The sequence below is a fragment of the Cebidichthys violaceus genome, unplaced genomic scaffold (assembly GCF_023349555.1).
Source record: "Cebidichthys violaceus isolate CVI_PGR_0920_01 unplaced genomic scaffold, fCebVio1.0.p SCAF_2, whole genome shotgun sequence".
Lineage (NCBI taxonomy): Eukaryota > Metazoa > Chordata > Actinopteri > Perciformes > Stichaeidae > Cebidichthys > Cebidichthys violaceus.
This window is the reverse complement of record NW_027176372.1, coordinates 3,502,134-3,517,631: the sequence shown is the minus strand read 5'-3', so window position 1 is coordinate 3,517,631 and position 15,498 is coordinate 3,502,134.

The window sequence follows — 15,498 nt, the reverse complement described above, 5'->3', positions numbered from 1 at the left end:
TTTCACAGTAACAAGATTCCCTAAAACCTCAATTTTCCTTAATTTGACCCACACTGGTAGATCTAAAATCCATCTCAATAGATACGGGTCAAATTTGACCCGAAACAGCCTCAGTGTACAAAAATGTGTAGCACCTGTACAAAAGTATAACATTTTAAAATATTTAAATGTTTGTGTACTTTGGGTCACTTTAGGAAAAGTCATCAAATTTCAGGCTAAAAGAATGAGCTTTAGAGTATTATTACAGCTGTCAAATGTCAAAACAGGTCAAATTTGACACTAACAGTATGTAAGGGCCGATAAATCTAAAATTCAAAGCATATCTACAATATTGTGCAAGTCACACATATTTTAACAAACTAGTTGATGTTCATAGTGTTTTTAAAAAAATAATAATTTTGAACCAAGTTCACCCTCCCAAAAAATGTTCTTGCTCATGTTCATTTCTTCCATTGTTGTATTTAAACTAGTTAGATGCTATGGCATTTTTCAGACTGAAATTCAGCATCCTTTCCTGCACCACCAGGCTCAGGGACAGCTTCATGACACGGACTGGTTTGACTTTTGAACTCTTGACGCTTTACTACATCAGCCATAACGGCCGTATGAGCGGAGCGGCAGCCGTGACTAAAAGCACAACAAAGCCAGGAAAAGCTTGGATTACAACACACAGAGGGAGAGAGACTACATGTTATGCTCAGGTAGACATTACTACACTATATCTTAACAGTTGTGTTAACAGCATGAATGCTCTGAATACTGTATATGGTAAATTGTTGCACAAGTCGGTTAAATTTCCTGCTTATTAATAATCTCTCCCTGTTTAATACTTTAATGTTTATTGATATATATATATATATATATATATATATATATATATATAAATCTTTGTAATGCGTACCGAACCGTGAGCCTAGTACCAAACGGTTCAATACGAATACGTGTACCCCTACTATTTTGCAATGGTGTCAATATTACTTCTTTTAGACTTAAACATTGTTATTTTATTGTTCCTATGTTTATATTTTTATCCAATTTTTGTGTTATTATTCTGTTGTAAACTTTGATTAAACTGACACAATAATTTCTTTTAGTATTAATACAGTTCTATCTTATTTATTTGAATGTTTTGTGCATAATGGTTTTCTAAAAAGAGGCTCATTTGATTTGACTGAGAATAATAAGAATTTACTGTTGATGTTTTGGAGTGGTAAAAGATTCTAGAAAGAGTCTAGAAATACACACATAGCTTTCAAAGACCCACATCTGTCAAATCGGACACAGTAAGACACATACTTGCATACACACACAGAAGACACTTTTCCATCCCCTCCAGCCATACGTAATAGGGTCAAGGGTACAAACTTTGATGGAGCTATTGTTCGCCTGTTGTCTTCCAGCAGAGAAGAAAAGCCAATGCAGTAAGGTCTTCTGCCAAAGCTGTCTTTCCCTCCAAGGACATGACCAGACCTTGTGCCTGCAGGCCTCAACTCAAGAGTTCATATGAATTATTCATGAAAGAGTAAAAAACAGCAGAGGGAGGTGAGGACAGTTGAGATCTGGCAACCCCAGATGTCATAAACCCAGATTTCACATTCTTCTCTTGTGTTAGTGGCCTTTGTTAGACTTGGGAGTACAAAAATAACATCCAGAATTCATTAATATAATTAAAAATGTTGTTGTATTGACATGTTCTTTGCAAGTTGTGACCTGCAGAAATATGATACACAAAAAGTTTTGTTTTTTTTGTCTTTGCAAAAACAAACAAAACTATGGCCTATGACATCAGGCAGATGGAGTCAGATCATAGACTGTATGAAATATGGATGTATTCTCCGTGACGTCACATGATCAAGTGGCTGTGTCCTGCCGTCCTCATCGTGACAGTGCAGCCTAATTCAAATGTTGAGGTATCCACCAAGAATGTCCGAGACACACTACACACAAAACCTATCCCTCTATTGTTCTATAAAATAATTGATACAATAAAATATTCATTGATTAAACAAATACTTGCAACAAAGTGAATCTGTGGTATTGCTGTATACTGCAGATGAACTTTGATACTATCTAACAACTCAAGGACCGAGACCCTAAAGCGTAACAGCAGCATCCTGAGGTTTGAGCATCTGGCTGAAACACAAAGGCAACTTCTAGGCTTGTGGTTTCCACGCCTAACTAACAAATATGAAACATGACTCTTGTAACCCATAGCCAAACAGGAAGTGTTCTTCAGTATTATGTGATTCACTAACTTGGTTGGCTCAGATTGGTTGGTGTTTGTGTACCGCAGAAAAGCTGCTGCAACTCTCAAATGGGTAAAACCGGACTATTGCGAACAGTTATTAAATAGTGAAGAATCACTACTTGGTTGAAAAAAAAATCCTGCTGTCAGTGGATGAAAATGACATGGATCATCCTAATACTAGTTCAGACAATGTGACATGCTCTGATAACCTACAGTGAGCAGCGATGGGGAAGAAGTGAGGGTGCATTAATTGAACTGAGGGTCCGATGCACCCTAATGGAACTGAGCCCACAGAGACTACAGCCCCATCAATCACTGAGGAACCAGAGCCAATAGCTGAGTTAGTGTTTCAGTGTTTCATAAAACTGTTTGACGGGAAAATTCTGTCTTTGCACACAGTTTTTCTTTTGTACTTACAGACGTGTTTTTTGTGAAGACGTACGTCAACATGCACAAGTGTGTCGGATGCACCGATCTGGTTGCATCTCTGCTGTTTGCATATGTTGTTATCCATGGATCTGGTAACTGGAAGGAGACACTCAGGCAGACCCAGGACATGTGGATTATATGTAGCTCCCAGTTTAACTGGGACCACATGGATTTCCCTCGAGAAGAGATAGAAGAATTTGCTGTTGCTGTCACAGTATTCCGATTAGACAGGCCCCCTTCAAGCCATTATTTATGATATTGAAATATTGTATAGAAATCCATTCATTCAAATGGAATTGATGCAATTAGTACATTGTCTTTTGAAGGTAATGCATATTTGGGCAGATATACAGTTTGGGTGAACTTTGAAATTTTAGATTGGATGGCAGTAGTAGAAATGGTGCTACATGGTGGAGCTGCGTACAACCAAACGCTGAGTAAGACATCTGCAGGTAAAGAAAATGTTTCCATTAACTTAACGAAAACACAGACAACTCCCAGATCGGACAACGCCAAGGCATCATAAAGCATACCCTGCTTTATGGTCTATTTGGACCATAATTTACTAAATGAACATGATGCTATATTGAAGGAGACTTTAAACTAGAGATTGAGACCATAAACTCATGTTTACAATGTTTACTGAGGTAATAAATCAAAAGATAAGTGTAGTCATTTTCTCATAGACTTCTATACAACCAGAGGAGTCGCCCCCTGATGGACATTAAAGAGAATGGAGGTTTAAGGCACTTCAGCATTGGCTTCACTTTTCAGACCCGCAGGTTGCCGCCTGGATACATGGCTACACAGTACCAGTCAGTCATATGTGAGAGCTGTCTGATCATATTCTGTTCACCGCTGAGCTTCGAGCTGAAGCTTTGCAGAAGGGAACTTTTACTGTGCTTGTAGAGCATTAAGTGCCGTTTCGGATTTACATCCCCACACATGGAACAACCCATATTGGCTTCTAGTGCTGATTGTTTGCTGTGAAGGACAACACATCAGTCACTGTGATGACGCCATACATCATTACGCCTCTTTCATGCAACCGTAGTTGGTCCAATCAATTGGCGAAGAGTGCTATGGAACACACACAGACGGATTTACAGCACCATTATGTTAGGAACACGGCATCCGTACAACCTCACAGAGCCTCGCCATTTCTCACTAAACAACTCTCACCTTTCTTCACAAACCACATGTTTGTGTCCTTTCTTGTTCCTCTAGTTTCCTCTAGTTTCTCTCACATTGTGTTTCAGTTTCTGCCTCACTGTTCACTTTGAACAACTCTCCTCTTCTTCCGTTCTTTTTCCCTTTCTCCATGCCTTTATTTTCCAGAGTGCAGCGGTAAACTGCGTTGATCAGTGAGAATAAGCCATAAATCTAAATGGAAATGCAGCCATTGCCTTTCAGTCTGTAAATGGGTGTATTTTCCCAGGTCTCTAAAAGCACAGCCAGGTGAATTATAGGATCCACTGGGCTGTGTTGCTCTGGGAGAGCTGCCTTGCATACAGAGCAGGCTGATAAAATGCCACAGCCACTGGACATATGGCATCACTTGTGGAAAGGCATATATAACAGCATCACAATAACTATTTGGTATTGCCAGCTGCCAAACCTTAAAACTCATAAAACAATTGAAGAACACCAGAAAAAAGTCTTCTCTTAATTGTTATTAGCTTTTCAAACTGTACTAAACAAAATGAAGACAACACAGTAAGTCTTCATTAAGTTCATTTTACACAGCGGTGGAAAGTAACTAAGTACATTAACTCAAGTTCTGTGCTATTTTCATTTGATGGAACTTTCTACTTCTCCTCCACTACATCTCAGAGGCAACATTGTACTTTTTACAATGCATTGTCACAAAGCTGTTGTTCTTTGAGATACGTGGTTCTTACAGGACAGAGACGCTACCAACGTATGATGATCTGATAGAATACGATGCATTGCTGTAGATTAAACCAGCCAACAGGATGTAAAGGAGTTACAATGCAACATACACATTAATGCAGCAGGAGTATTAAAACATCTAACTCTGAAAACTAGAGTTAGTGATAACAGTGTTAAGCGCTAACCAAGACAGTTTTGATTCATTTTATTTTCTTTCCATTAAGTTTGAATGAAGTGTGTTTTACAATGGACAAGGTGAAATTGCAGTGTTTTTCAATTGAGTCTGGTAGCATAACTGCTGCTTCTTTTTACATTTAACGTGGTGAATTACAGGTTTGTTCCGACGAAACCGGAGTTGGTGATTTTTGGGAACAGTGGAAAGAGCTAACCTTGGCAGTTTAGATGAGTTTTATAATTGGCGAGGTAAAATGGTTTCTTTCAATGGAGTCCGGCTGCTTTGAGGACAGTATTTTAATTGTATAATTTATCAGCCATTGTAAACATCCCTGTCGGTTTGATTTATGTTTTAATAGGCCTACATTTAGAGGAATGCAAAATCAATATTCCTATTAGAATTATTCTAAATAAAGTTAGAAAAAAAAAAGAAAACCTCAACCTTTCTTCTATAAACAAACACACTTTGTAGGTTCCAGTGTGCGCTCTCATTATGCTAGGAAGGAGTCTTGTCTGTAGGACCTGACTTGGAAGGACCCGACCTACCAAGGAAGGACCCTCATCATTGAGAAACACCCTGGTCTCCTGAAATTGAAAGTTAACGTTGTGAACACAACAAACCACACCTGTACTACGGACAGGAACAGGTTGGTTTCACAAGGGACAGGAACAGCGTCTCGACAGGCCTGTGTTTGTTTTGTTCTGTGTTTGACCCATCCACCTTCCATCCATGTGTGGATTTTTGGAGTTTATACTATGTCATCACACTCCTGGAGCATTTTCTCTGAGTGTGTACTAATACTGCGGTTTACAGTGTAGCTTCTTGAAAGCCTGCTGCGTCTCATACAGATGCTAGAGGATGTCACCAGAGACAAAGTGTCGGTATTTGACATCCTGCCCTGACCAGTGTCTCTGTTTCTCTTTCCCTCCCCATACATGGAGGCTAACTAAACAGAATTTGAAAAATGGCAAAATTTAAAGGATTCGAAATAATGAGGATTTGGGCGGGACCGGGGATGGGGGCTATCACCGTGGTGCAGAGTTTAGTAAGGTGACAGCTGAGGGGAAGAAGCTGTTCCTGAACCTGCTGGTCCTGGAACAGAGACTCCTATAGCGCCTCCCAGAGGGGAGGAGGGCAAACTGGGGTGTGAGGAGTCCCTGACGATGTCTGCTCGCCCTTCGCAGGCAGCGCGTGAGGTGGGTAGTCTCGATGGCAGGGAGTGGAGTACCGGTGATGCGTTGGCCAGTTTTTACGACCCTATGCAATGTTTTCCGGTCTGAGACGGAGCAGTTGCCATACCGAACTGTGATGCAGCTTGTCAGGATGCTCTCGATGGTGCAGCGGTAGAAGTTCACCAAATCATCTATAAACATCCTCACACTCACGTCACCACATGTTTCCAGATGTTGCATACTGCAGCCAGCAGATTTCTCCACCTGTCTGATAGTGGAAGCTGACTTGCTAATTGGAAAACAGAGGACTACTGTGTCTTTCAGATATAAATACCTATACTCCTCTTTTTGACAACAAACCCACAAGTTTGTTTTGAATTATGTAGGCCACTTTTGGCTCAACCATTACATCTTTTGAATTAGTATTTATTTAATATTTGTTTTTGTGAATTATTTGACAGATTCTATTTCAGTAATCTCAATAAAACCAAATGCATTTTAAATACTTTCCAGTAGCTAATTTGTAATGAATTGACTCCCTGTAAGATGAAAGGGTTGCTAATACTGCCGTCCCAACTAAGATTTAACACCAAGCTCTGTTCAGCTTTTACTCATTTTCCATTTATGTTTTGGTTTGACTGTCAGTCTGAGTGTATCTCTGGCAGCAGTTCAACACACGAGCTCTGACAAGCTGAACTGACTAGTGCTAAATAACGGGGAGGCCAGATTAAATGAGTGTGTGGTCAAGATGAAAACCAAAGACACATTTTAATTATTTTCAGAAGATGAAGAATCAAACCAGGTTGGTAAATGTTGGACTGATGTTAACATTTGACACAGATAAGTGGCAAACATTGCTGGTCCTTTATTAGCTCTGTTGCATTTTCAATTCATGTGATGCAGCTTTCAGCACAACTAGAATCTCAGGATGACATGAAAGTACTTTGAGAACAAATGTATGCTATTTGTTTGTAGTTAGGGTTAGGGTTAGGGTTAGAGACTAACCTTCCTCCAGCAACCACCAGGTGAGGTCCGCTCTGAGGAGGATCGACATCACCAAGGCAGCGGGACAAGACAGGGTGTCGGGCCGCACACTGAAGACCTGTGCCGACCAGCTAGCAGAGGTGTTCACCAACATCTTCAACCTCGCAGTCCCCACCTGCCTCAAATCCACCACCATTGTCCCTGTCTCGAAAAAGGCCACAGTCACCTGCCTCAATGACTACCGCCCAGTTGCCCTGACCCCAGTTATCACGAAGTGCTTCGAGAGGATGATACTATCGCACATCAAGGATGTCCTCCCAGCAGACCTGGACAGCCACCAGTTTGTGTACCGAGTGAACAGATCTACGGAGGACGCGGTCTCCATCACACTTCATATGGCCCTGTCTCACCCGGAGCACCCTAACACATACGTCAGGATGCTCTTCGTTGACTTCAGCTCTGCCTTCAACACCATCATCCCCCATAAAATGGTGCATAAACTCAAAAACCTTGGGCTCTCTCACTCACTCTGTTCATGGATTCTGGACTTTCTCTCAAACAGACTACAGAATGTCAGGATAGGGAACCCGACAACCACCACCCTGAACACTGGTGCACCACAGGGTTGTGTGCTGTGTGCCCTCTTCACCCTCTTCACCCAGGACTGCTCCCCCACCTATTCCTCCAACACAATAGTGAAGTTTGCCGACAACACCACTGTGGTGGGACTCATCTCCAACAACGATGAGACAACCTACAGACAGGACGTCCAACATCTGACTGAGTGCTGCTCGGACAACAACCTGGTTCTAAATACCACCAAGACCAAATAAGTCAAAGTGGACTTCAGGAGATCCAGGAAGACCACACCCTCTCCACTCTACATAAGTGGGCAGGAGGTGGAAAGAGTGGACAGCATCAAATTCCTTGGGCTCCACATTGCTGAAGACCTCACTTGTTCCCTGAACACATCCCACCTGGTGAAGAAAGCCCAGCAGAGGGTATTCTTCCTGAGGAAGCTAAAACAAGCTGGGCTGCCCCCTGAACTTCTGGTAAACTTCTACAGAAGCGTGATTGAAACCATCTTCTGTCAGTGCTGCACTGTGTGGTATGCCAGCTGCACAGCAGAGAACAGGAGGGACCTGGCCCGTGTGGTTAAAACAGCACAGAAGATTGTGGGCGTTACCCTCCCTGACCTGGACACTGTGTATGCTGGTCCAGATGCTCCAGAAGAAGGCCAGCAACATCTGCAAAGACATCACACACCCGGGTCCCTCTCTGTTTGTTGCCCTGTCAACAGGAAAAAGATATAGGACTATCAAAACCCGGACTAACAGGCTGAGGAACAGCTTTTTCCCCAGAGCGCTTTCCTCCACCATCCCCCCCCACCTAGCTCACTGATTTTTGTTTTGCTGAGAAACAAAAATAGGCAATATAACGCCACTTTAACAAAGCACTTTTTTCACTTTAAAGCCATTGATGCCTGTGTTTTTATCGTCTATATTTATTTAAAATATAAATATATTATATTTATTTAATGTTTTTATACATTTTCTACCTTGTTGCTGCTGAACTGACAGATGAGTCACCAACTTAATTTTGTTGTATGTTTTTACAATGACAATAAACATCCTTATTATCCTTATGATGACCACATCCTTTTCTTTTTTTGGTGACATCACTCAGAAGTGGCAGATGGATGATAAAGTACAGATGAAGAGAGAAGAGAGGCCAAGGAGGAAGCAGAGAAAGAGAAAAGATTTATCATGGATGCCTCAGTGCAAGTCTTTCTGCTACCATTACAACTGATTGGGTGTTAATGACTCCACTGTTCATGTATCTGACTTCGCACCTCTGTCATAGTGTGCAAACACCACCTCCATCATCATCATGTGCGTGATGAGAGGAGCACCTGTCTGTCTGCATCGCGGTACATGCTTTAACAACGCGGCGTCAGTCTGAGACACCACCTGCGTCTGCTGTTTCACCACAGGCTGAGCAGAAGGTGGCGATCATGATAACATCAGCCCAAACACTCAAAAGCCATTAGTACATGATGGATATCAGATAGTGCACACCTCCAACATCACAGCACTGACCTGATCTGTGGTTAGGTATGATTGAGAAGAGGAAGGAGAGGCGAGTCTGTGGTGGATGATCTGTGCACTATATTACCAGCCGTTCAGCTTTTGTTTATTCATCTCTAGTACCATGAACATAAAAAAACAACAACTTTCTATTTCATTGGGATGACACTCATACAGTTCCAGTCCACATTTTATTCAATTGTTCCTAATTAGTGTCTGTTTGCTGACATCAGGGTCAGAAACCCCAAAAGGGATCAAACGGACCTCTGAAGCATGTTTTGATGTGTCAGATCTCTCTCTCTCCTCTCCTCAAAGAGTGTGTGTGCATGTGTCTGTGTGTGTGTGTGTGTGTGTGTGTGTGTGTGTGTAGGTGTGTGTGTAGGTGTGTGTGTAGGTGTGTGTGTGCATGTGTGTAAGGGTGATGAGAAACTATAAAGTCTTTTAACTCATACGACCACATATGGTTTGTTCCTTCCCTCTCATAAGACCCACAGGAGCCTTTTCCTAAATTAGTGCCCCTACTGGTGGCAGGAGATCAAAACATCATCCTCATACCTCAAACTCCTAAAAAGGAATAAATGAGTACAATGAATGAATCCATGTGTGAGCAGGTAGATACATCCTTGATTTATTTTACCCAGTTAATTTGTTGTTTGACATCAATTACATTTTGTTACAAAAGAGAGATGAAGAAGCACGGGGAAAGTGTCAAAATGTATATTATCATGTCGTTTTCATGTCTTTTTATTTGTCAATCGATGTTTTAATGTAGCATTTTAGTGCAACGTTTTACTTTCTCAGTGGACTAAAATGTGTTTGTAGTGGTTTTACTCTGATACTGTAACAGTGCCTCAGTAGACCTGCTGATAAAGGTACAGTCTGCCAGGAAAAACCGGCATGGCCATATTCACAGAGGTTCCTTGATCTCTCACCTCAAAATATGTGGATTAAAATGAGTTATATGGGTAGTCTCCCCTTTACAGACATGCCCACTTGATGACCATCCCATGCAGTTTAGGGAAAAACCATACACTTGTTTAAATGTAGTATAAATGTGTTGCATACGCTTATTCTAAAATGGTGCATACTGGGGTATGAACAGTCATGTGCCTGTTGATCCAGTTGCTTTTTGGGATGTGCCATCTTTACAATAGCATTCCCACACATAAGATACTCCATAATGCAATACACTGATTCTCCTTTCACTCACTAAGCACATCCATGCATCTCAGAGGAAGCACCCTCCTAAATTTAGTTCATGACAGATGAATATGAATTTAAGAAATTCCATCTTCTGTTGTGACATACTGTACATTTTACTGTAATGGTAATCATCAGCATCATTTTTTAATTGTTTTCAGGAATGATTCAGCCTCTTGACATTCTCAGCAGGGCTTCAGACCTATAATTATGCTTTTTAAGAACTGAAGGATTAATTATCCTACCATCAATACAAAATATCGGTTCTTGCTTTGTGTCTCTTGCGTTCCTCTTTCCTGCCCCCTGATTTCATGTTCCTCTCATTCCACTGCTCGGCACATGGAGGCCAGGCTCAAGGCAAAGATCTTCCTGTGACATTGACTTTACAGGAACAACTAATCACCATAAAGTGTCACCGAAAACCACGTATTCATTAGCATTTAATTAACATTTTATGACTTTTGCAATGATGTTGTCAAGTCCAAAAGCAACCATCAGTAGACACAGAATATTAGTATGTGGTGTGATCAATCTTTTTAAAAGAGAAATTATAAAATAACACGGCAAACAAATTGGAATATAAGTAATTATTTATACAGCAGCCTCAGGTCTTTTTGGCGAGTTTTTAGAAATCCCACAAAGTAGATGAAGTCCCTTAAGGCGGACTAAGGCGGGTTTCATGGCAGCTTTTGCAGTCTGCCACTCCTGAAGCTGCTGAGTTAAATCCTCCCACACAACACCAGATTGATTCCTCTGGTTGGTGGAGAAGCTCCAAGATGCATCTCCGCTCTCTCAGTGGTGGATAACTTTGACTGACCAATACATGAATTTTTGTCAAAGCCAATGTACCAGTCTGACTCATAGCGCTGAATCATCGGTGCTGAGGTGAGCTAAGTGGAGTCCGTTTTCTTTTCAGGACCTGTTTACACTGTCCCCTTTAATCCGTACTGACGGAGGTCATTGCCATAACGGTCCCCACCTAGCGTTGCCACAAAAAGCCCCATCTCCAAGACTAATGGGGCAGCAGATAGGGCTCCACCACCCACACAACAACAGGCTGACAGCTGTGTGGTGAAAACAACAGAGGCAATGAGAGGAAATGAGGAAGAAAATTGGGAGGATATGGAGGGAAACACAAAATAATAGAGGAACGAAAGGGAAAGAGAGCGTCAGGAAGCGGGTGGCATATGCAGAAAAACAGGTGACGTGAAGAAGAAAAAAGAAGATGCAGCGAGTATAGCATGAAGTGGAGGGAAATACTAAAAAAAAAAAAAAAAAAAAAAAAGATGGTGAAAGTGGTAATTGGTTAATTCAGACAGCCAGGGTCTGAGGATAGGCTTACAGGCTTCTCAGAGGGGCTCCTCGGGGTGCTTGGACTCCCCACGGAGGGAAAAGCTCACATTCTGTTGCCACTTCCCGGATGGCCGGGCCTCAACCTACCAAAAAACACTCTCAATTAGGAGAGTTGTCTGCTGAAAGAAAGAAAAAAAAAAGGGTGACAATGGCAGGGTCTTCTCCACAGGGCTTGAGGGAGACAGAAAGAAACTGTTTACTGCAACTCCAGTCACTGCCTTTGGTATGTAAATACCCTGCTGCTGTTCTCTATCCCTGACCCCATCCTCTCTGTCTCACACACACACACACACACACACACACACACACACACACACACACACACACACACACACACACACACACACACACACACACACACTTCAAATCCATCGCTAAACATTCTCTCCCTGCCTCTGCCACCTCCAAAGGGTGTCCAATTTACATTGTTGCATGGGGTGTTAAACATTTCAGAGTACATGCACAAGCAGATATGCTTGTGAGGTGGAAAAGGCTGAGTTTTCACACATTGCCTGTTTTGGAGGCTTTTCCCAGCCAAGCCATGAAATGGGATCTTGTGTTGTGCCAAACTCTGTGAGTGTGTGTGCGTTACAGAGTCTGCATCTTGATGCGGGCACGTAGTCTTGTGTTTTCACTTCCAAAATGTGCTTCAGCGGGTCCATGTGAAAATGTATAAATGACATTTTTATCCTGAATTCATTATTCATAACCATCGTCACAAAATGTTAATATCATTAGCCGGTCATGTGTTCACTCCCCCCATATCCAGGCTGTGGGATCAGTAATGACTGTGACCTTTAATGTCTGTATGAAAGTGCATGCTGTAGTAACCCATGACTCCCTCTCACATGATCTTTTCATGTAATTTGGAGGGGATGTGGATGGTAATTTAATAACCTCAATTATTGCTGGAGTCAGTACATCACATTTTGAAAAGCTACTTGCACTACGACACTAAAACACACTATACAGGGTTACAAACTGGGCTTGTGTATTGATGTTTATTTATATATATATTCCTAAATATACCTACAGATATGTATAAAATGTTATCTACCCCCTTAAACATCGTTTTCATATTGTTATGCTCCATGGAAGGGATGATAAGAAATTGGATTGTTACTCTCAGGAGAAATAAGGAAGTTAAAAAAAAGAGCATTAAACAGTGTCTGTTTCATGCTAATAACCATAATACCATAATGTCCAGTCAGCATCACAGTCATGCTCCTCATCATCATCTTCATCACCACCACCACCAACGTCTGGACTCCACCTCAGCATCACTACCACTACCACTTCAGGATGGAGTCCAAACACCAAAGACTTTGCACTTTTCAATTCCTATGCATGTGTAATAACTAGTTGTAAATTGTAATGAAGTCTCTCCTGGTTGAAATATATTGGTTGCAGTATAAATCATAAATACTTAGACAGACAGATATCTGAGCTCTTGCCACCAGTTTGGAGTCAGCAGTGGGCGGGGCACAGCTGGAAACGTGGTATATATGGACTGCTCAGGTTTTTCAATCATTTAAATCATTATCTGGTGACAGTTGCTGGGTTATTTGGTCACTGCCAATCAAATCGTATGATGCTAAAAAGGTGGTTAATAAAGAAGAATCAAGAATGCAGTCATTCATTTTAATTTCATAAACCGTTATAAACTAGTTAAACAACAACTGTGCCACCATACATCGTGTACGTAGTGAACAGTATTTTATAATGCTTGTTGTATGGAACGGAGATGCTGTTTGTATTATTGGGAAGAAGAAAATAGCTATAAGATAAAATGCAACAGTATTGGAATTCATGTCTATTACATACATGATACCCGTCAACTAAACTTAATGAAAAAATAATGAAAAATCTAAAATGATTAAATGATGAAACCACACCGACACATTCCAGATGTGAGTTCTAAGTGTGTGACTTAATACCTTGAGACTTTAAAGCTTTTGTGTACAAATATTATATTTAGTACAACAAGGTAATCTGGTATGGACATCCTTTTTGGCAAGTAGAACAGAAGAACATTTACTATGAAAAATCACACTTTTATCAATGAATTTCTCAAAAATTAGGGGAAAAAGCCAACATTGGGGTTTTTTTACACTTTTTTGTAGTTTCTGAGATGTAGTAATTTTCTTATCATACTATAATTAGTCTTTGGGCACCGATACAATTAAATATATATTAAGAAACAGTGGTCCCATGCACTTTCAGACTAGAAACTGGTTTGCCCAATTTTAAAAAAATAATTTTTCAGATTTCGGCATAGTCATGCCCAGAGAACTCTTCCACCAAATTCAAAATGATTACTTTCCAACTCATTCAAAAGGACAAGAAGGTTGAACAAAAAAAAAACATTTCTCCGGCGACAAATGAGTACATTTTTTGCATTATTTATGCCAATTACTTTTTGTAACTTAAAAATGCTTTACAACCGATATATCTGTACAGCCAGCCTCAAACCTTTAAATGTCTCTGTTTCTGCTCCATACCTTTGCAGCCTGTCTATGTTTGTGTGTGTGTGTGTGTGTGTGTGTGTGTGTGTGTGTGTGTGTGTGTGTGTGTGTGTGTGTGTGTGTGTGTGTGTGCATCTTGGCAAACATAAGTCACCTCTTCGATCTTACTCCAAAACCAACAATTTATTCTTTACACTTTCCCAGATCCCCTGAGGTTTGTCTAATTATTTCTTCGGCTTTAGTGAAGGAAGGCTATCTGTGCTGGGGCTACAGCCAACACAGACATTCATATGAAGTCGAAAGAAGTGGAGGAAAAAAAAAAAAACATGTGGACAGGCAGAATAGGATCAAGCTCACTGTTTTCTCCCTTCAGCTTGATCCCTGCTATTCCCCAGTACTGAGCGTCGCTTTCTACAGCCTTATCTTCTCAGCCGCTTGCACCTCGCCGGCGAAATCTCAAATCCCAGCCATACCTAGAGGCAAGGCAGCCAGCACTAACGCGCTCACGCTGCACGCCATTCAACATCGGTTTCCTAGCAACCTTCTCTGCTACCTTCTGAATAAAAATCTGTTTCTGTGGCTGTCCATGAGTGCGAGGCTGGATCTAATGTGTGCAGGTGTGTATGTGTGTGCGTATCTCTGTATTTATACTGTAACAGGTGCAGTAATGAAGTGGTTGTGTAGAACTCTTACAGTTCATGTACATGAATCAGTTTTTTAAATCTGTTCAGAGGATTATTTTGCTGTAGTTAGATGCCGGCATTGGATGATTTAAAAGTGATGTCTAAAACTTGAAAATAAAACACTGTTGGCACTGGATGTGTGCAAATGTGGCCGTTACCATCTGCTTTGAGCAACACCATGGGTACATCCCAAGTCTCTTAATTTTATCCCCGTTTCCCTCACTTGTGTCCTTTCCTTGCGTCTCTCCATGCATCCCTGGTGGGAGGAACTAAGACGCAAGGAAAGGATGCAAGTGAGGGAAACGGGGATGCAATTAAGAGACTTAGGAAACCATGTGAGGAGAGAGGAAACATGTATTAAGAGACATGAGACGTCTTTACCTCAGATGTCGCTTCACGTGACACTTCAGTTTCTGATGACGGATCAGCTGTGATCAGCTGTCATTCGGCAGTTAACAGCTGGAGAGACTTTTGATAGTTTATTATTATTTATTATTAATACTAATAACTAATATAGACACACAGTAATCATCACTGTAGAGGTGTTTTCTCTCTGTAGCCGGTTACCTCTTTAACAAACTGTGTCCTGTTTATAAGTGCAGGACCGATTTCTGCAGCAGAATGCGTTTGTCATATTTATGACTTATTTGCGTCTGTAAGTTTTGAAACTCAGATTGTGACATGATTAGTAAATAACCCAGAATATGATTATGGTTTCTCTTGAACACTGGAATTAATTTATTAGGCTCAATGTTTCAGGTTAAACTTAAATTATATAACTCATCAAACCAGAGACTCAGGAATGATCA